This window comes from Sphaerodactylus townsendi, linkage group LG05 (genome assembly GCF_021028975.2).
Source record: "Sphaerodactylus townsendi isolate TG3544 linkage group LG05, MPM_Stown_v2.3, whole genome shotgun sequence".
Lineage (NCBI taxonomy): Eukaryota > Metazoa > Chordata > Lepidosauria > Squamata > Sphaerodactylidae > Sphaerodactylus > Sphaerodactylus townsendi.
This window is the reverse complement of record NC_059429.1, coordinates 104,565,403-104,588,107: the sequence shown is the minus strand read 5'-3', so window position 1 is coordinate 104,588,107 and position 22,705 is coordinate 104,565,403. Positions and strand designations below refer to the sequence as shown.

General features: G+C 43.7%; 1 protein-coding gene across 9 annotated transcripts in view; it reads left to right on the top strand.

The window, feature by feature from the left end:
• The window catches only part of EPB41L1 (erythrocyte membrane protein band 4.1 like 1), a 206,335-nt gene that overhangs the window by 16,118 nt on the left and 167,512 nt on the right, over positions 1 to 22,705 (top strand). For 8 of the 9 annotated variants that reach the window (XM_048497677.1, XM_048497676.1, XM_048497678.1 and 5 more), the window contains exon 2: positions 12,136 to 12,191. The exons of the other annotated variant lie outside the window; for it this stretch is intronic. The gene's annotated coding sequence lies outside the window, so the exon portion shown is untranslated. The remainder of the gene's footprint in view (positions 1 to 12,135; positions 12,192 to 22,705) is intronic. 9 annotated transcript variants of the gene reach the window in all.

The following is a 22,705-nucleotide window of genomic DNA, read 5'->3' as shown; positions in this document are numbered from 1 at the left end:
AGAATTTAGAGGAATTTTTTTAGAATATCCCCAACCAGTACAAAACAGGGTGCAAACTCATGGTGGTGATGCTCTGTTCTTTGGTATGAACTGTTAGCTTTCCATTCATTTAGAAGTTGTTTAGAAGCCAGCATTGTTAGGTGGTCTCCTGAGTCCAATTCAAGGTAGTGGTTTTAACCTTTAAAGCTCCATGTGGTTTGGGAACAGTGTCTCTGAAGTTACATCTCCCATATTGTTCCTGATCAGGAATTAGGATCACAGGGAGCTGCCCTCCTGATTGGCCCAACAACGACGGCCTGGGGGCGGTAAAAACTTGACTGCGCTCCCCCCCCGGGCGGCATCAGGCCGCCCTAAACAACAACCCTTTAAAGGGTTGTTGTTGGGGCGGAAGCGTCTTCCCGGCGGCGCGGTGCGAACCGCGCCGCCGGGAAGACGCTGTCTCCCTTCTCCGCCCCACTCACGATGTCTCCGTCGTCGCCTGCTGGCCGTGGAAGCCCCGCCCACACTGTCCTCTGACCTCCAGGGGTCGGAGGGCAGCATGGGCGGGGCTTCCACGGCCAGCAGGCGACGACGGAGACATCGTGAGTGGGGCGGAGAAGGGGGACGAGGCGGCTCCGTGCGGAGCCGCCTCTCCTGCGGGGGCCTCTGCTTGGCCTGCTGGCACGCTTGCGTGCGAACAGGCTTGCGCCCCCACGCCGGCAGAACTCTTGGCGGCGTGGGGGCGCATGGCGGCCGTGCGGAAACGGCCAGAGAGCCTCATTTGAGGGCACACGAGAGAGGGCCTTTTTGGTGGCAGCACCACAATTATGGAATAACCTTCCAGGAAAATACACCTGGCCCTCTCGTTGTTGATCTTCAGGAGACAGCTTTATTGGAGACTGCATTTGTTGATATAGGGTATTTTGGCAGTCCTAATTGAGGGTTGTAAATTGTTGACTTCCAATTTTTTTTTAAATAGCTGGTTTGTTGTGGTTTTTCAATTTATTTTAATTATGCTTTATATTGTAAGCCACCTTCAATTTTCAAGGGAGAAAGGTAGCTAACAAATGTTTTAAATAAATAAATGGTTTCTTCTTTAAGGGCTAAGCGACATAATGTTCCATGACTGAATCCTCTGATGTATAGGTTAGCCTTTTAAAACAGCTGCCTTAGCGGAGGTGGACTAGGAACGCTCCAATGTGGAACGAGTGACTTAACTCTGCTAATGCACAGTTATCTGACTCAAATGATGGCACCTTTCCCCAAACATGCTACTGTTGCTGTAAGCCCTGATTGGGGGCGGCAGGGGGGACAGACATGCTCAAATTGTGCTCCTTTTCTTTCATAGCTGCTTTTAAAAATAAGAAAAAATTGTTCGTACATATAAATTTGGATTGCATAAATACAAAATGTAAGTTTTAGAATATAAAGCTTCAGCTATAAATAAAGTCAGATTACACTGAATCTGTGCTAAGGAGTTGTTGAACACTATGTTCTCGTAATTTATAAATATTTTCCTTTTTTGATTTATCCTTGTGCTATTTTTAAAGGTTATGTTATGTTTGGGCATTGATTCTTTGATCCATAGCATAATGAACCAGTGTGGTGTAGTCATTAGCATACCAGAGGAGGCCTGTGGAGAAACCCATTTTCAAATCCTTGCTACCCTTGAAACTCACTGGATGTCTCCAGGTCAGTCATTGGACTTTTTTTTGCACAACACAACAATAATGTCGTGAGGATGTTATAAACAGCATCCTGAGGAGGAACTCCACACATTTTCTCCCCCAAGACGTCTTCAAATTGAGTTTTTTCTCCCAACCTGGGTTTTTCAAAAATCGCTAAAATAGCAATCTTTTCCCCCAGGACGAATTGAAGACATTTTTCCCTGACTATGCAGAAAAAGTTTTGTTTTATTTTTCTTGCCTTCCTCCCACCGCTTCTCTCAAGCTCTTTCATTTTTGCAGCAGATTGTGCCTGCCCTTTTCTGCCAACTTCAGGAGCCTCCATGTGGCCACTGCCATTTGCAGACTGTTCCCATGGAGGTTTCCTCTGTTAGCAGCTTTTCCATCGAAAAAATTCAGTAATAAAGTTTGGTTTCCGTGGTGATCCCGCAGATGTGGTGTTCCTTTTTTTTTTTTGAGTGAGGTGTCCTTGTAGCTACAATGACACCGTCTGAGAATTGCAGTCACTCAGGGGGTTAGTCTACCTCCTATTAAGAAGGAATGAGTATTGTCGTAGCTATGAAGACAACTCCATGGGAGGTGGCTGTATGGCGACTCTTGAAACTTACAGAAAATGGCGGGTGCAATCTGCTGCAAAAATGAAAGTAAGAGCTCGGGATGGGGGGAGGCTGAAAAAGAACCATTTTGGCTAGCAACGCTTATTTCGTCCATGCTGTGCACACAAAAAAGCCAAAACGGTGTTTTTAAAAACATCTGCAAGATGTTTTGTTTGTGCTTTGCAGAAAGGGCCATTGTCTCTTAGCATAACCTACCTTCGATTCCCAGCTCTGCCGCCTGAGCTGTGGAGGCTTATCTGGGGAATTCAGGTTAGCCTGTACACTCCCACACACGCCAGCTGGGTGACCTTGGGCGAGTCACAGCTTCTCGGAGCTCTCTCAGCCCCACCCACCTCACAGGGTGTTTGTTGTGAGGGGGGAAGGGCAAGGAGATTGTAAGCCCCTTTGAGTCTCCTGCAGGAGAGAAAGGGGGGATATAAATCCAAACTCTTCTTCTTCTTCCTCTTCTTCCAAAGTAGATGCGAGTTTCAAATGTAGGAGGGGAAAGCTATGTGTGCTACCCTGAGTTCCTTGGAGTAAAGACAGGATAAAAATGTGTCAGATAAATAATGTGAAGTCTGAGACAGACTTCAACAGGGGACTGAGGTGAAAATGTTTTGCATTGCCTGGTTATATAAGGAAGCATGCCCAAACATACTAATTTGTGATTAAATGTAATGAATTAATAACCACCTTGAGTATCAAGGATTGTGTCAACAAGCTCCATGTAGCTGTTTATGGCTTGGTGTTGGGATATAAAGGTTATTTATTCCAACAATAAAGCTCCTCCTGTCATCTTTTCTGCCCTTCCTCCTATTCTCTCTAGTACATGTCCCAGGAACAGCCTTCTACTGTTCCAGATTTTTCTGTGCTGCAGAGAAGCTGTGTTTTGACGGCTGGATCTCTGTGGAAATTTGGTATCAGTAGCATGAGGTTGTATCTGATATGTCACTCGCTTTAATTTTTCTCATTTTTTAACTGGAGGGGGGAGGGAAAGAGATGCTTGTGCATCCATCTGTTTTCAAATGGCTGCTTGCAAACTGGAGTAAAATGGGTACTCTACAGAGCGATATTTCCACTGCTGTGCTGTAAATCGATATTTCCCAGCAGGGCAGGATATCCTCTACTGGGGTGCACACACACTCACTCAATCAGCATTGGTGCCAGGAGTCAGGTAGAAGGTAGAGAGAGTACAAGCACCTCAGAACTAAATGATTTTGGGTCACTGTCAAATAGCAGATTAGGATCCAAAGCTCCAAATTGGTACTTCTGAGCAAGCCTGCACAGTTTATGAGCCATTAGGCCTCAGTAACCCCCTTCCATCTTTGCAAGTCAGACTGCCACTAAAACCCTCTTGTACTCACCTTTTAGGGTCACAAGATGTGTAGGGATGCTCTGGAGAGAAGAGCACACCTGAGTATGTACTTTTTCCTCATTTCCGCTATCAAACTGCCAGCAGTGATGATAGGAATAGAAGCAAAACTGATAGGATGACCCATCTTTGGTGCTCCCCCTTATTTCTCTTGTTGCTATGTTAGGGTTACAAATTCTGGCTTGGGAAATTCCTGTTGGTTTGTGGTGCTCAGCAGAGAGGTGATTCCACAAAGTCTATCTTCCAAACTGCCATTTTCTCCAAGGGAACTGATTTCTTTTGCCAGGAGATCACTTATAAATCTGGGAGTCTCTCTAGCCATCACCTGAAGTTTAGTAACCCTATGCCAGTGATACGAACCTTTTCGAGACCGAGTGCCCAAATTGCAACCCAAAACCCGCTTATTTATCACAAAGTGCCAACATGGCAATTTAACCTGAATACTGAGGTTTTAGTTTAGAAGAAAACAATTGGCTCAGAGGCGTGCGTTACTCAGGAGTAAGCTTGGTGGTAGTTGGTGACTTTGCTTTGAAGCAACTGTGCAACTCTTCCAACAGGTGAATCACTTCCAACAGGTGAATCACTTCCAACAGGTGAATCACCTTAGGAGGATTTATTCAGAAGCAAGCCCCATTGCCAGCAACCGAGCTTACTCCCAGGTAAAGGATCACGCTTTAGTTCTTCGTATGAAAATCAGTGGGGTTTAACAGCGCTTAACAGGGTTACCTACACTGCTTCCCCAAAACTAGGTCTTTGATTTAATGCTAATAATCGAGCCCAGAGGCCCAGGCCAGCCTAGATGTGGGGGGGGGGGGGCACTCTGTTTGTGTGTGCCCACAGAGAGGGCTCTGAGTGCCACCTCTGGCACACGTGCCATAGGTTTGCGCCACTGCCCTATGCTATGCCCTCTGCTACTTTTTGGTCCTCTTGCCCTTTTCTTGTTTGTTCAGCTCCCATGAGCTTCTTTGATTATATACTGCAATCCTGCTGAAGTTGAGTTTGTGTATGAGGGTGGAGGTTGCCATGGAATTAAAAACCTAGAAACAGAGGCTGAACAGAACTGTTTGGGACCTCCCCCCCCCAAATGTGCTGATTATTTGGTCACTCTGCGGTAATTGAGATTTATAGGAGGTGATTAGCTTGCAGCATTAGTTAGTTTGAGGAAGCTATATGTCTTCCTCAGTGTTGAACTGAGAGCAGAGGCGTAGCGGGGCAAAATGGCGCTCAGGGCAAAATGGCACCCCCCTGTGCCCCATGGTAGCTGCACCCCCGTGCCTTGTGGTAGCTATGCCCCCTGCATCTCACTTACCTGAGCTGGCGGTGGTCCCGGGCAGCCTGGTGGGGCCAAGAGTGCTTGGCTGCGGCCTCTGCCGGACCTGGTGGGGCCAGGCTGAGGGGCGCCCTGCGGCGGCCCCGCTAAGTCGTTCCTTCAGCCTCCACTGGCTGAAGGAGTGGCTTGGCAGGGCTGTGCCCGGCAGAGGGGGGAGGAGTGTGGGGGCGATTTTGCACCCCTCCCCCATGGATGCCATCTTCTCCCCTGCGCCAACTTGCACGAGCTGAGGAGGGGCGTGGGGCAATTTTGCACCCCTCATGGGCGCCATCACCTCTTCCCCCACATTGACTTGGATGAGCCAAGTCAGTGTGGGGGAGGTGTGGGGGGGCAAAATTGCCTCCACATGGCACACACCTCCTCCCCCGCGCTGACCCAGAAACTGAGTCGGCGTGGGGGAGGAGGGGTTGGGGCAGAGGTGTAGCTCCAAGGATGGGTGGAGGGTGTTGCGTGATGCACCGGGCGTGTGCCCCGGTGGGGGTGAGGCAGGGGCATTCTGGGGGTGTGGCAGGGGCTGTCCAGGGCGGGGCAGGGGAAGAGGAATGCCTTCCCCCCTTGTTACGCCTCTGGTGTGGGGGTGTGTGATTTTGCGCCCCCACATGTCCCTGTGGGTGCTCCGCCCCTGACTGAGAGGCGCTGTCTAGCACAGTAGCACTTTAGATCATTTGGTGATGTTCCCACTCATTTATTATGGCAGATGGAAGACAAACTTTTAGTTTCCACCACAGACTCCAAGGAATGATTGGTGTCTCTCTGAAATATAGCTAGAGGAAGCTGGCAGTCTCTTGGAAACCTGTCTTATAGGGAAAAATTAACTTAAGGAATGGCACATTTTCCCTGCATGTTTATTTGGGGTGTGTGTGTGGGGGGGGGGGCAGGGAGAGAAGGAGAGGGAGTGTGTGAGAGAGAAACCGACTGACTCTCCAAGTAGAAAGTATGATTTGTGAACCGGCTTCGAGTCTGTGTAAATGAATTTCGCATACTTGGGCTAACCATTCTGAGTGCTTTGAAGAAGGGAACCCACACTGGTGTCCATGTCTCATTCTTCTCATACTTTCTTGGAGTACTGGGGTAGAGTTTAGTTCAGGGATCAGTTGTGTTTTTATGGCTTTTCAGGCAGTTCTATTAGGAATTGAAATGTAGAAGAGGCATCCCCTACTCCCTTTTCCAATTCCCAGCTGCTTAGCTCATCCTTCTCTACACTTGTAGGCAGAATTCTTTTTTTTTTTTCAGGATTAAGGAATTCCCCTTATGCTGGTTGAAACGATCTGGGTTGAAATATCTTTCTATTTACTGAGACGTATGGATCTTGCACCAGTTCCTTCTGAGATATGAAGTTGCTCTCCCCACAGCTTTTTGGTCTTTTTCCTTTCTTAAGAGGGAAGGTTGGTCTGCCGTCCTCTTTAAAATATTTTTATATAATAACATATGACTCAGATGCCTATTTGCCAAGGTCAGCTCTTGGGCTAATTCTACCTTGTGGGGAAATTCCACTGAGAAATAAGTGTGCCCTGGTGACTCTGCCTTCTCTAATGGAAACAAAATAATTTCAGATTGTTTTCCTGCCATGCTTAAACTTTAAACTAAACCTAATTAAAAGAAGATCCACTGGTGTGTTTTGCACTTAGCGCGTGAGCTCGTAGCTAGGGCACAGGAGTTACAAATCAAGAATAACTGGATTTCATGGCATTTTGGCACAGGTTATTTCTAGCTCACACCTGGACAGCTGCTCACCCCTCTACATTTCAGGTTATTTTAGCTTTCCTTTCCTGACTTTTACATAACCTGAAGTATGTATGAAGAACTATTTTTCTGAGTGGGGCAAATGTATCCAACAAAGCTATCATTACTTGAAGGTCCTCTGCCAACTTCCCAGTAGGGTTAGGAGCTGTCTCGTTCTATAAAATTATCTAACTTTACTTTTCTTCTAACTTTAAAGCCTCTAGAGTTAGTGGTAGCAGGACTAATGTACTAATCTTTGTGAAGAGGACTTTTGGTAGAAGGTAAACTGTTCTAGTTGTTTTTTTGAGCAGCATTTTGGTTTTGATGTTACTAGGTACTCATGATTTTTCAGTTTTGTAGAAATATGTAATTGCCTTTTGGGTGGATTCCCAATCAAGGTACTTTATTTATTTAAGAGGTTTCAATTCCTCTTAAGTGTTTTGCTTTTGGAGTGGTCCAGACGCAGTATAAAGCAAGTTTTAAAATTGAAAGAGGATAAAATCCCCTTGGAATGGGATAGTGTCACACAGTTTTAGCACCACAGTGGATAAAAATCAGATTTATTTTTAAATCAGATTTTAAAAATTTAAGTTGGATTTTTAAATAAAATTTTAAAAAATGCTTTTTGAGCAAAAATCTGTCTAAATATAGTTTAAATAGTTTTCCATTTAAGTTACATTATAGCTCAAAGGTTAGTCATAATGAAATAAGGAGCAGTTATTAATTATGTAGCATGAGGTTTATATGCATGCAATGTTTAATTTTTTTTGGTAAATGAATTGTATTACTGCATTCACAGTGTCATGTTCTTCCAGAGGTTTTGTAAGATTATTTAGGGCAGCTTTTCTATAGAAGATATTGTTATAGATTCTTGATCTGCAATTCACAAAACTGTGAATTTGTGTCTGCAGACATAACATGCCTCACTTCAGTGCAAACATGTTATAAAATAAACATAGTAACCGTAACCCCATTGTTCCTTTGCAAATCTATGGTTATTTATGCACAGGGCTTCTTTACGCAGCAAGCCTACCTTCTCATTGGGGCAGTTATACAACATATTTGCCACATTATCTGGGTGTGCTTTTCACTTATGCCGTGGTCCCAACGCCACTGCGCTTTTGATGGGCGAAGCACAGATCTTCCCCATTTGGGCTAACCACGACCTTTTCCTCCAATTCACTGGGAATCTCAGCCTGCACAAATGTGGCATGGCTGCCTCCGGTTTGTTTTAGTCTTCCCTCCCCACTTTTTCCCACCCCTATGCCCAGAAAGGAGGAGCAGTACTTGGCTGTCCTCATGCACATGTGGCAGCAACCAACATGAGAGGGTAGCTTTGGAACCATGGAAGTACATTCGTTCAACTGTATGCAGATGGGACCCCCCCCCCCCTCGATCCGCATCACAGGGACTAGGTGGAAACCTGGGCCATCAACAGCCAAATTTTTTATTGCTGCCCTGCAGCAAATGTCATGAAAAAGGCAAGGGGAAAGCAGGGAAAGGGGAGTAGGTAATTGATCTTCTGATTCCCCAGGGAAAAAGGCCTCAGAATGAAATACTACGAACCCACAGGGAGTTGTCAGTGCATAAATGGCCTATATACACAGAATCAACCACTTACTACTCAAGTGCTAAGTTTCAAGAAGGTCAGTGAATAGAAGATTCTTTGAATATATCTTCATGAGGCGCGAAGTCTGAGGAGGAAGAGGCAATCATTAAAAATTAAAGTGAAACCTTTTGAGCAGAACACTCCACAAGTCTTGGGATCTTTGTGTGTCTAGCCTGAGATTTATTGTATTATTTTCTCCCTGGATGAGAAAAATTGTAATGGCATTAGGCTGAAAAAGAGATTCAGTTTGGGAATATTTTACAGAAGTCCCACCACCTATGGGTAATGTAGATATGCGTGCAAAATGCAAGCACTGTAATAAAGAAATTTAAGGCCTACTTGTCCAAATGAAACTGGGGATAATTCACCTCACAATAATTTCATAATTATTCATTTCTAATAGTACAACCAAATCAGTAAGAGGCGAAATATTAATGAAATCTGAACAGAAACCAGAGTAATTTTTTCATATTACTATAAAACTAATCAGAAAAAAAATATTCTAAAAATGAAACCTTCATCTGGTTGTAAATATGAAGATTATGCCAGCAAGAATTAGCCTTTTTGTGGAAAACCATTAATTAAATCTAGTCTTACTGACTAGTGATTTAAATTAATTTGATTTCAATCACATCCACCCTACTTTACACACACTGCCACTTTCTTCAGTGATAAAACCATAAAACATAGTGATAGACTTTGCTCTTGAATGTGGGAGGCTTATCAATGAATTTGCAGGGCAGCTTTATGACACTTTTACGCTGGTGCGGGCTGATCCATTTCACCTGCCCTGTTCAGCATGTCAGTTAACAGGACGATACTGTGGAACTAAATTCTGTGGTGAGAACCAGAGGGAGTGCTGTGCTGGCATTTGCACAGAAGTAAAAGTGGCATTAGTGCTGAATCATCTTGGAGCAGCCTGCCATTCCTGCTTGCAGAAGTATAGTGGCAAGAAACTCATCTTCATTGGTTCTTGGTGTCAGAGCAATGAGGTTAGGACAGGGATCTGCAAACTATGGCTCTCCAGATGTTCATGGACTACGATTCCCGTCAGCCCTTGCCAGCATGGCCAATTCTTAACACCCAATTGGCCATGCTGGCAGGGGCTGATGGGCATCGTAGTCCATGAACATCTGGAGAGCCATAGTTTGCAGACCCCTGGGCTAGGCAGTACTGAAGCAGCTGCAAATGTAGGTAACTGATTGTTTAAATAGTGGGCTAGGAAATCTACTGATGTCATAAAATGAACTACTGTACAGTTTGTACTTAAAAGCACATTTCCTGCTGCTGGCTTCCTGGTTGAAGCAACAGTTGGTATAGCAGCTATCCCTTTATAATCCAGAAGGCAAAACTTTTATCTGGTTCACACATGAAAGTCTGAGTTTCTTCTTACAGCCTGTTAGCTTTGGTTGTTCTGTACCTTTTAACAGCTGAATGGAATGGAATTGACGGCCACTGCTTATCACAGTACTTGAACTGGCTTGAAGAACTTTATCTCTGCCTCCTTTTACCCTCACCACAAGAATAGTATGAATAAGGTTAGACCCAAGCCCAGCTTCCATAGTGCAGCAGGGATTCAGAACCTCGGTTTCCTGGATCCTGGTCCAGCATTCTCATCTCTGTGCCACTGACAGTCCTATGCAGTCCAAAGTCAAATGAACATCTGTTTATTTTGCATAAGTTTCACTTCAGTATTTTTGCTGAATGGCAACGTGGTTGGGAAAGGTTTCAGAGTGGGCCAGCCAGTCATGTGCACGCAGCAGTACACAATGGTATTTACTTAGCACATCGTCTATAGATCACTTCATTAATGCAGGTACCTAGTTACTCAATGCCCTATTGCCTATGCTAATCTAGCTAACGTTTACTAACAAATAACATCATTAACTCTTTCATGACTGAAGAGTGTCGCTTCCTATACCAGCACTTTTGAGACCATCTTGATCTTTGTATACAAATTCCAGGATGTGATTTGTTAGTCTGCACTTTTCAAAGTGTCATATTAGATGAATTGTTATCAGGTCTGAAAGTGAACAAAATCTGGTTCTATAGGCTACTTACTGGTTGGTGGGGTGTCATCCTCCCACCTGGTGAAATACAGGCTGATGCAAAAAGCAAACCATACTATTTATATTGCCTCAGTCAGGCTAACGTCAGGTCTATACAGATGGTCAATAAAAGTGCTATTTAGTGATGCCTGAGAGCCAAACTGAGCATCAGTGTCTATAATGAGCCTGCAGACCAAATGGTGCCTTCTAGAATACTTGGGTGAACCCATTGTCTCTACTGCAACATCAGTGGTGAAGTTGAAGTATATCATGAGAAGATAATTGCACTCAGGACAGATGGCCCTAAAATTAGAATGTGATTAAAAATTCTCTCGAGAGGCCAACCATGTATCCATTTCACTTACTCAGTGGATGCATTGTTTTTCCAGGACTGGCTGTAGTAAGTACATGCTTGTATCACTTTCATAAGCAAGTCTGGGACTGATTGCGCAGAAGGGGCAGGTAGTCTGAATGACGATATTAAGTGCTGTTTTCGCAGGTAGCTTTACACTGACAAAGGTGTGTATTATGTACTGCATGTGGCTGTGGTTCTGGAAAGCTTGTTGTAGAACTCATGCAGAGTGGCTCTATATATTACGCAGCAATAGTGTTTTTCAGAGAATGTGTACTGGTGTTTGTAACAGACCCGTCGAGCATTAATTATCAGTGAGTTTCTTTGAATTCTCATACATGCATATCTGATTGCACTATGTTTTAAGGATTTAGTTCACACTTCTGTGTGGGTTGTAAGAAATGATGTCTACACATAGCAAATAAGATTGCCAAAATATGGAGTTTTATTTTGAGGAAATTGCAGTCCCACTACGCATGGAATGCTTACCTTGGGACTCTTCTCTGCGCATTGGGCTTGCAGAGGGCTGTCCTTGTGTTTCTCTGTTTACATGTGAAGAGGCACCCTTTCCTTTCCCCAGATGGTTTTCTGCGAGAACACTCCAGGCCTGGTTCTCTTAACTCCACCCATCAAGTGATTCTTAAAGGCACCGTTCTCATTACATGTGGCAGGCAAGACTATTGACTTTAAGTTACATCAATATTACTGTTCCAAAAGTAACTCCCCTCCCCATGAAAGAAGCAGAACAGTTCCCTGTACCACTGGCTGCTAAAGAAGGGGGCCATCTTAGAGCAGATATACTCTCCCCTTCCCCTTCTCTTCTGTTCCTTTCCCTTCCCTCCACATATTATTACTATTATTACTATTATTACTATTATTATTAAAATTTAATAGACCGCTCTACCCCCAAAGGGGATATGACTTCCTGCTGCCGCTGCCGCTGGAGGACAGAGGCTTGCTATTTCCAAGCTCTCTTAATAGCAATATCTCAAAATGTCAAGAGAATTAGAAGTTGGTGTTGTGTGAGTGAGCTTATTTTCTGCAACTTGAAACAACCCACAACATGTAAGGGAGGGGGTGAAGGGGAAGGCCTGCAAAGGGGCGCAAGGGAGAGGGAAGGTTGGCTTTGAGTGGAAAGATCTCTTGGGCAAAGCTGTGCTCACTATCAGATTTTCCTGCTCTGGCAGTGAAGCAAATTAAAAGTCATTCTAAAAGTGGCCTCACTTGCTGGGGAGAGAATGGAAAGTGAAAGCGGGGCTTGAGGAAACAGGTCCATACAAGAAATATTGCTGTGACAGACATTTGCTTCCATCATGAGCAAGGATATTGTGTGTAATTGGCTGCTGAGAAAATGTTGTTTTTGTAAATAGGAGGCATTGTTGCAGTGACATAACTTTGCTCTTTCAGGAAAATTTCACACTTTTCCCCTCTTTTTCTTTTAGGGCCTGGAAAGTACTTTACGGAAGTAAAATAACCCAGGACAACAGCTGGAGTCTGAGTGAGTTCTCTCAAAGTGTCTAGTGCTCATTAGTAGACTTGCTGGTTCCACTTCTGCGAGTGGCAGTTACAAGGCTGAGTGGTGTCCCTAACGTTTTAAATCATTAGTGGTATTTTAAAAAGTATTCGTCGAATTTGATAAGCTTTTTCTTAACACCCATTTTTAAAACTTTCGCCTGGTAAGTTTGCCAGTAGTGCTGTAAGATGTAAGTTTTGAAAACCACTGAAGAGACTTCCTTGATTTTCTCGCAAGCGGTATCCACTTTAGTTGGTCTGAACAATTGCATCAAAATAGGCATCTCAATGGGTTCTTGGAACTTCATTAAGGTAAACTATGCAACAGACCAATTTCAAGTCAAGTACCACTAGAGAGTGGAAGCAGAGAGAAGTGTTAAATTGATTGCTCTAGTTCTAACAATAGTAGTGTAAACCAGTAGCATTGTGTCTGCTATTGAGAAGGACTCTGCCCGTGGGTTCACTGGCTCAGGATTTGAAAGTACCATTCTAGACGCAGGCCTGATTTTTCACTTTCCTATTTGGAATTTTTTTTTTGTTCCTGGCATGTCCTATAAATGTGGACTTTGCTTATGGTTGATACCTTTGCTTATGGTTGATTCCTTGATATCAAGACTCCAATAATGTATGACTTGTCTCCAGTCACCAAATGTAAGAAAGAAGCCCTAATCTTAAGAGGAATATTGCAGTTTGGGGTAGCTAAACCTGTTCCTTTCCTGCAGCTTATATCCCTGTAGGTTGTTAGTAGAGCTGAGGTTTAAGCAAATGTTGCTCTTGCGTGTCATTTGAGCTTGAAGTTTTTGCAGATTACTTTATGTTAGCTCTTCTTGGGGTTTTTTTAAAATCAGGATTGCATCTGTAATACAGCAGTGTCAAACCAGCCAGTCTTAACCTAATCTTACCCCATGTTCTGCATGTTTCCATGTAACAACCCAGATTGGAGAATGATCTTCCATCTTGGTACAGGATAAAGCTTCCTTGTATAGTTCCTTGCACTGTACAAATGCTAGGTGGGCATGGAATAGGGTGACATTGCATAAATTCAGTGTATGTAGTAATAGTTTAGAATTGACTGAAGGTTTGTCCAGTGTTGGTGTTCTGACTAAAATCCCTTCCCTTGGGGTAGATAATCCTCATCTTTGAAATGGTAATATTGTGCATGATTGTTTAAATACACAAGGAACAAGCTGAAGGTACAATCTACAACTGGCTAGGTGTAAGAAAAATGAGTGGTAAAGTACCAGTTCTCCTCGCAAAAAACCTGCCTCGTTCCCCCTGAATTCCTTTTATGCCGTCTGCCATTGCATCTGCCCAAATGCAATGTATTCTGGAGTATTGGCCAGTGCCACTTGAAGCAGCCAAATAAACTGTGTCTTCATATGCATTGGAGCCAATAAATAGAAGATTTGTTTTCCTTGTTGAAGTATTCTACTGCTGCGTGACTCTTTGGGCCCTTTCATTTATTTATTTATTATTATTATTTCATTTTTAGACTGCCCTCTCCCAGAGGGCTCAGGGCGGTGTACATGAACATATAATAGTATAAATCTCAGTAAAATCTGCATAAAAGAATGAGTTAAAACTTGCAACACAACAGATTAATAACACACAGCTAATGACAACTTTTCCCTTCCAATCCCACCCGGCCCACGGGAGGCCTAAATGGTATGAGGGTTCGATGGTTACCCCGGCTGGCCAAATTGTCACTTCTGTTTTGGAGTTGCCACAGTACTGTTCCTTCTTGCCTGTTGGGCATCATCAGTAGCACCAAAATACATGCAGTGTGGATTCTTCCTCAGGGTCAGCATACCCTGAAGCGGAGGCAGCTGCTGGGGCTTCTGACAAGGTTCAGTGTTGCTGGCCCCCTTGCCATTCATGGACATCCACTGCCACTTGTCGGTTTGTCCTTCCTTACCTTTTTCTTTCAAATGCTCAAGCTTTTGCCTTCCCACCATTGATTAGAAAGTGTATGCTAGTTGTGGACCTATGAAAAAATCTTGCCTTTCTTTCCATTGTTGCTTGTCACTCTGTGGTTTTTACCTTTTAAAATGTGCTGAATAATATATTGAACAGGTAGTCAAAGCCTAAGAAAGAAGAACCAGCATCAGCAGAGGTTGCAGACCAGGGCTTGGATACCCCTTTCCGCATTTTGCCTCGCTTAGTCCTATGCATGTTAAAGACACAGGGATTGCATTTTGTAAACTGCATATTCTTCCTCTGACCTGTTGTTGGGCATTGAGATGGAGATACAACATTCTGGGCATCCTAGTCCTATCCAATCAGATATGAGGAACTGAGCCTAGATCCGCTGCATGCAAAGCAGACATTCTGCAACTGAGCCACAACCCTTCCTCTTACACAACTTTTGATACTACTTCTTCCTGGTGTTTCTAGCTTGTTCCTCCTGCCCCGCTGCCTCAGTAAAGGAATACAGGAAGCCTCTGCTAAAATTATAGGGGGAATAGCGTGAAATGAGAGAGATAAGAAGGGAAGTCTGCCTTCATGATCTCTGGATATATGAGAAGTACAGAAAACCTTAAGAACAGTGTCTGCCAAATTGCCTATAATTTGTATTTGACTGCAGATCTTATGAGTGAAGTATTTTTTTTTGTAGTTTAATTTTTCCAATTTGTACAGAACTTGTAGTCTCCATCTGAAGGTGTGAATGTGTCAGGAAGCAAAAGCCATGTACATCTGCAGTGGGACTAATTTGACAGGTACCCTTTCTGCCTGAGGGAAACTCCTAGAAAAGTTACCACAATTGCAATTCAAATGGTAAGTCTGTCCCACATTATCAGCTGTCATTGGAGGAATGCAGAAGCCGGAGGGTCTGAACTTGGTTCTGGAAAGATAGGTTTCCTTGAGGTCTGCTTTTAATCATGCAGCTTTGCAATGAGTAAAGCATGTGCAAAATTGGCATTTTGCTTTCTTGTGCCTTGTTGTAGTGGAAATTATTGCCATAGGCCTATGTGGACCTGTTTCCTTTGTTTTAGGTTGCTTGCAGACATTGTGATCAAGTCACAGTTTCTGTTAAATTAATGTACCTGAAATCCTGTGCCAGCCACACTTGCAATCCAGGAGCACTATGCTGCATTATATTTCATCTCTCTCTCCAGAAAGAGTTTACACATAAGATGAAGGGAAAGGGTGTTGTTGTTTTTTTTGTAATTGCACACACATTTAGTTTATGTAATTGGAAGGATGTTTGCTCACTCTGATTCTGTATCTTGGGACTCATATCTCAAAAAGTGTGAGGTCCAAATCATTTGTGTTAATATACATATGTGATGCAGAGACGTAACCTGCAGTACTGCAGTCAAAGAGCTGCTCATGACAATTTCATGTAGCCAGCTCAATGTTGACTTAGCCTTGCATCCTTCCAAGGACAGTAAAATGAATACCCAGTTGACTGAGGAAGATAGTGGCAAACTACCCCATATACATAGTCTGCCTAACAAATGTGATGTGACGTCATCCCATGAGTCAGTAATGACCCAGGGCTTGCACGGGGAAATACCTTTACCTTTTTAATATACACATGACATTGAGAATTTCAGCATGAGTATGCATATACAGTCTACATGTACAGCAAACATTAATAGGTATTTTCTGCCCCTCTATTAGAAATTCCCAAAGTGGTCTTCAGTGCCAGGCAATGAATTGTATAACACAGCGATACTCAGTGGCTCAGGAGCCACACGTGCCCTTGACATTCCATGTGACTCTTCTGAGCAGGGTTCCCCAGTGTGGCCCCTGCCTATGTTCCCAGAAAGTGGGGCAAGGCATTTGGTGGGTAGGGCTTGTGGTTGGTAGCTGGTTTCCACCTTGAAACAGCCACCACCAGAGAAATGGATGAGGAGTGAGCCTTCCTAAGGAACAGGCCTTGTACCATGGATGGAAACATGTACCACTGTTCTGGCTGATGGCAATTGTGAATGTATCTCTACATGAGCTGTAGAGTGAGTACTGCTGGTATACTACATTAAAATAAATATCTGAGTCATAAGACAAGATTAAGATAGCAGCAGAGCGATAGGCAAAATATAACAACAATAGACACATATGTTAGAAGCACAGTAAAACAATTGCAGTGAGACATATTGTTGAACTCCATAAAAGGGGAAGATGAACAGAGATGGGCTCTCTTATTTGCATTGAAATGCCGGGATTCTTGCATAGTTATATGTGGATGTAGACGGGAGGTGATTTAAAGCGAAGAAGACAGAATTATTTTATGTACTTGCTGGAATGTTAGCCACAATATGTAAACATTACAGTTTCTGATTTATTTATGACTGTATCCAGACTTTTCTCTGTGGAACTCCAGGCATTATACAGGTAGACTTTCATCCAGGCAATAACTAGGTGCAGACTAACTTAGCTGGATGTTATTCTGACCATACCCAGTTCTGCATCAGAAACTGATTGAACCTGAATGTGGGTTTAAGCTGTCATTTGAAAAGTGAGAGAGAATCAGACAATTCTTGCTTTATGGCAAGACTGAATGCAGATGGTTAACTATCCAGTCTTAGCTTGGTTTGTAATCCCTGGTCTAGGATGCCCCCTAGACAGTGTTTCTTTTAGATCTGTCAGCAGCGTTTGACTTAGTCGATCATGACATCCTGACTAAATGCTTCACCGATGTGAGGATTCAAGGGACATCTTGCAATGGCTATACTCATTTCTCCAGGGTCAGGATAGAGGGTAGTAATTGACGAGAGAACTTCCACTCGCCACTTGCTGGTGTGCGGGGTCCCATCAGGGGTGATTCTCTCACCAATACTGTTTAATATCTTTGTGCAATCCCTCACCAGGCTGAATCGGAGGTTTGGACTGGGTTGTCATCAATATGCTGATGAAACCCAGTTATATCTGATGATGGAAGGTCATCCAGAAGCTTCCCCAGAAGTTTGGACTAGTTCTCTGCAGACCATGGTTGGATGGACGTGAGAGAGTTGTCTGAAGTTGAATCCATCAAAAACAAAGGTTTTGTGACTAGACTGATGCAGGTTGGGCAGGGAGTGCTAGCTGCCAATCCTGGGTTGCATTCAGCTTAAAGCTGCGCCTACTGAGTGTGCTCCTGGATATCTCCTTAATTATGGAAGCCCAGGTAGTACACACAGCTCAAATGACATTTTTTCATCTAAGCAGCTAGCGTCCTACCTTTCCCAGCTTGATCTTACCACAGTAATTCACACAACAGTCGCCTGCAGATTAGACCTCTGAGTCTGCTCCATGCAGGGCTACCCTTGGGCCAGCTTCAGAAGGTCCAGTTGGTCCAGAATATAGCAGGAAGGGTCTTGATAGAGATCCCATGGCAGGCATATATTCAACCAGTTCTCACCAGCTGCATGGGCTCCATGTGGAGCTCTCGATGAAGTTAAAGTTGCTTGCACTTGTGTACAAAACCCTGGGGCCTTAGAGACCATCTCTCCTGGTACATTCCCCAAAGAGCATTCAGATCTGGGAATGAAAACATAGTGGAGAATTTTGGTTAACCTCAACCAGGGCCAGGGCTTTTTTTGACCCTGACCCCAGCCTGGTGGAACACTCTGTCTGGGAAGACCAGGCTGTGCAGAGTCTTGGACAATAACACAGGGCATATAAGATGGAACTGTTCCACCAGGCATATGATTGAGGCAGCCATGGTACTATCTAGCCCTCCCCTTACTTTCCCCACTCCCCCTTTTCTTTCCGTTTGTCCCCTTTCCCTCCCTCCTTTTCCCCCATTCCTATTTTCCTTTTTCCCTACCTATTTCTGCACTTGTTGGGATATAAGTATGTTCCACACCGGGTTGTTCTTCTGTTTTTACCTCTTGGATTAGAAGAAGAAGAGTTTGGATTTATATCCCCCCTTTCTCTCCTGTAGGAGACTCAAAGGGGCTTACAATCTCCTTGCCCTTCCCCCCTCACAACAAACACCCTGTGAGGTAGGTGGGGCTGAGAGAGCTCCGAAAAGCTGTGACTAGCCCAAGGTCACCCAGCTGGCGTGTGGGGGAGTGCCCAGGCTAATCTGAATTCCCCAGATAAGCCTCCACAGCTCAAGCGGCAGAGCTGGGAATCAAACCCGGTTCCTCCAGATCAGAGTGCACCTGCTCTTAGCTGAAATGATTGAATGGTTGCTATGTTTTTAAAATTTTAGATGTTTTATTTATATGTATTTTAAATCTATGTTGTAAGCTGCCCCAAGCCCAAACAAGGAGGAGTGGCCTATTAAGTCTAATAAATTAAGTTAAATATTTTTTTCAGGATTCCTGCAAAGAGTACAGTGTTACTTATAACAGTGTACCAGCTACTTCTGTCTCTCTCTGGCTTAATTCTACAGCTTCAGTGCAGCTACTACAATAATCTATCTTATGAATATCATGTGGCGCTTGCTGCTAAGTGTGTATATCCAACAGGAAAGAGATAAAGAGTAGAACAGAGTCTCTTGGGTATATTTCTTCTAAGATTAGGTCTTGCTCAGGCTGTTGCTGGTAAAGATACATGCAAGGATCCATACCATTCTGCAGTTACTTGCACTTTTCATTTAAAAAAAGAAGTGAAATTTCAAGTGCATCCTCACCAAACATTTTAACTGTTTTTACTGCTGATTTTGCTTTGGTGTCACATCAGGATATCAGAGGCCTGTTCCACATGGGCCCCTACAGCGGTTGCACACCGGCCTATATGATTCTGGTGTGGCCCCTGGGCCATTTGCACGCTGAGGTGTGAGCAGCCCCAGAGCAGCTGCAGTCCATGGAGGCACTTCCGCATGAAGGTGCCTCTGTTCTGTTTTGGTTCCCCACACTTGTTTTGTTTCCCCACACTTACCTTCTCTCCCTGCAGAGCTTCACAGGAACGAAGAAACATGCCCACGCTGCCCTCCGAGAGAGGGTAAGTGTGGGGAAAGTAGGAGGCGTCTAAAAGTGGTGCTGTTTGCATGACGCTGGCTGGGAAACACTGTTTCCCAAAAGTCTCGCTCATTGAGCGAGGCAGGAAAACAGCATGTCCTCACCAGTTTTGGAGAAGAAGCATGACACTGCCTCGATGCAGAGGTTTCAGCCATTTAAACAGCCCCCCTGGAATGGTGTTTTTACTGGGGTGTTGTTTTTGGCCTGTGCAGAGTGGGCCAGAGTCTGAATCCCTGCTGAACTTTTAGAGTTTCCTTGAAAAAAATCAGCCCATTATCAGTATACAATGAATCTGGTAGCCCATAATGCATGCAGTGTGCGTGCAGTCACTCCTTCCTCTGGTGTGGCTGAAATCTGGATGAATAGTATGTAGATGAAAAATAATGATGAGCTGTTCCTTTTGCTCAGTATCTTTTTCTGGAATATTATGCTGAACATTGTTTCCTTGGTTTGGTTGTCTTCCAAGGATCTGTATCCTACATTGCTCCATTAGTGTCCTTAGTTACTCCTTCACATAGCCCTCTGTGTCCTTTTACACACACTCTTTAATTTCCAGATGCAGTGGCTACACTTTGTATATGAAATCCTTTCAAAGAGCTTTGTGGTATAGTGGCTTTCTTCCCAGAATATAATGACTTGAGAACAAACAACCCTTCTCTTATCTGGAAGAAGGTTGTTCAGTCTTCTGTTTCTGGCTAGCCCTTTAATATCATTAGTCTCTGGTAACATGCTTTCTTGCTGAATCTCTGCTACTGGTAATTACTGTACCACTCAAACGATTCTTCTTTAAATTTTTACCTAGTCGACTGCAAATTACTTTGATAGGTCTGCTTGTTTTCATATCTGCTAACATTAGATCTCAGTCTTGAGAGAGTAGAAGAGGAAGAGTTTGGATTTATATTCCTCCTTTCTCTCCTGTAAGGAGACTCAAAGGGGCTTACAAACTCCTTTCCCTTCCTCTCCCCACAACAGACACCTTATGAGCTAGGCGGGGTTGAGTTCGGAAGAACTGTGACTAGGCCAAGGTCACCCAACAGAGTTCATGGGTAGGGGCAGGGAAATAAATCCAGTTCACCAGATAAGAGTCCATCACTCATGTGGAGGATGTGGAATCAAAGCCAGTTCTCCAGTTTAGACTCCACCTACTCTTAAGGAGCAGCAGTGGCATAGGAGGTTAAGAGCTCATGTATCTAATCTGGAGGAACCGGGTTTGATTCCCAGCTCTGCCGCCTGAGCTGTGGAGGCTTATCCGGGGAATTCAGATTAGCCTATGCACTCCCACACATGCCAGCTGGGTGACCTTGGGCTAGTCACAGCTTCTCGGAGCTCTCTCAGCCCCATCCACCTCACAGGGTGTTTGTTGTGAGGGGGGAAGGGCAAGGAGATTGTAAGCCCCTTTGAGTCTCCTACAGGAGAGAAAGGGGGGATATCAATCCAAACTCCTCTTCTTCTTAACCCCTACCATGCTGGCTCTCAATCAAAGATTGCTTGCTGCTGCTTGTTATAGCTTGGGCACATCCCTCATTTGTTTCTGCCAAGGCTTTGTTCACTTGTGTAACTGGCTGTTTTCATATCATGGGAGTGTATAAACCCATCTTCAGTACTTAGCATTGAAGAATCCGTTGCTTTGCTGTTGCAACTCGGGGCTCTTTTCAATCATATTGTTCTTAATGCTTTGTCTATTTCATCTTGATGTTTCCGCTACTTATGATATCTTGGAATATCTCAAATAGTTCTTTCATTTTTGGGGGGATCTTTTATGCTATAGGAGAGTAATATATGGCTAATAGACAGGAGATCAAATTGGTCTAAGTTAGAAAATATATTAATATTTAGAAATCCATGATCATCCCAAACTTATTCTAGGTCACTTCCCTCTTCTATCGCTACATAATGTAGTATTATCTAGTTTCTTGTCAACATTTGTTAAGACTAGTGTTTTTTAATGCCTCATAGGGGAATGGATACCCATGGGCAGTCTTAGCCAGCAGAATCTTGAAGGAGTATAGCAAATGTTGTCAAATAACTGGGTTTTTAAAAATCCAGCTCCAAATGACAGAATTTATGTATTGCTTAATGCTGCGGTCTTGCTTTGACAGATGTCATCAATAAAAAATGAGGAAAAACTGCTGCTTTCTTTACTTATTTTAAAAAAGGGCCTGAATGTATGCATATATTAAGTTTCTTGGATGGTTTTCTGATCTCATTGGTTTCTTAACTGGTTTCACATTGAATTTTATATACTCCATTGCATTGCCTATTCTGCTCAATCACGTCTCTAAATCCCTTCTGGATCTTTTCTTCTTGCTTACATTCACTGTTTTTTTTTTCAATACAGTGTAGAGCTGTACTTTAGCAGTTTCCTGATTCACTCAGGGCCTGAGAATGGGAGAGGAAAATGGATCCACTTAGCCCTGGGGGGTTCAGAGGACCCCTGCCTGTACTGCACGCCTGTTGTTATGAAAAGGTCTGTGTAATCGTTTCAAAAATCAAATTGTTTCTTTTTAAGTCATGAGGTTACATGATGCTGTTTCTCAATGAGACACCTACTTGTTGGTTGAGGGGGAAAATCTAATGGTCCTTAAATGGAGCTAAAAAAAGAGCTTGGTCATTTCCTAGCAAAGCTCTGAGCAAATGATGTGGTCATCATTTTGGAATTGTACAGTTTTTATTGGCTGCATACTGTGAGTTTTGGTGTTTTTAAAATTGTCCCTGATCTGCTACCTTCAGAATGTTCAGACCTGCTGTCCCTTTTCTTGTTTACATAGAGTAGTGTGGGTTTTGGGGTCTCTATTTATCTGCTTTGTTACAGTTTATGAAAACCATTACAAAAGTTACAGTTGAGGTCCCCCTCCCTCAAGACATGGTCCCTATTGTTTATGTCTTCTGTGTTTTCCTCCCATGGTACTTGCATATTCTGCCTTCTGTCTTTTAGATCTGTCAGTAGGAACTGGTGGAGGTTCTGAAGTGGAAAGAACTTGGTCCATGGAATTGGACTTCCCTTCCTCCTCCTCCTGCAGTCCAAAGTACCTCCTGTAATTCTACTGCTGGGGGGACAGGGAACACCCATGAACAGCAGGATACACGAGATCTGAAATGGGAGGGGGAAATCCACTCCCTCCTCCCACTTTCATCTGAAAATATTCTGTAGGATCCAAATTCCATATTTGGATCTTTTAGCTATCCCACATATCTTTGAAATTCTCTCCAAAGCTGTAAGTTTCTTTCAGTCTTCTCCTGTTGTTTGCATTGCACCCTGTGTGCAGTGGTGGAATCCAAATTTTTTAGTAACAGGTTCCCATGGTGGTGGGATTGAAACAGTTGCGTAGCGCAAATGGGGCTGGGCGGGGCATGACGGGGGCGTGGCCAGGCATTTTGGGGGTGGGGCATTGATAATTTCTCTGTTACTGTAAAAAACTTTTACTGTAAAAAAAAAAAGCTCCTAATTTCCAGCTGGTATCTTTCTGTCCATAATTTAAACTCATTATAGCAAGTCCTATTGTCTACTGCCAACAGAAACAACTACTTCTCCTCTAATTGACTGCCTGTCAAATACTTAATACTTTCAAATACTTAGTTTTGTTTCCAGAAATCAAAAGAAGGATAC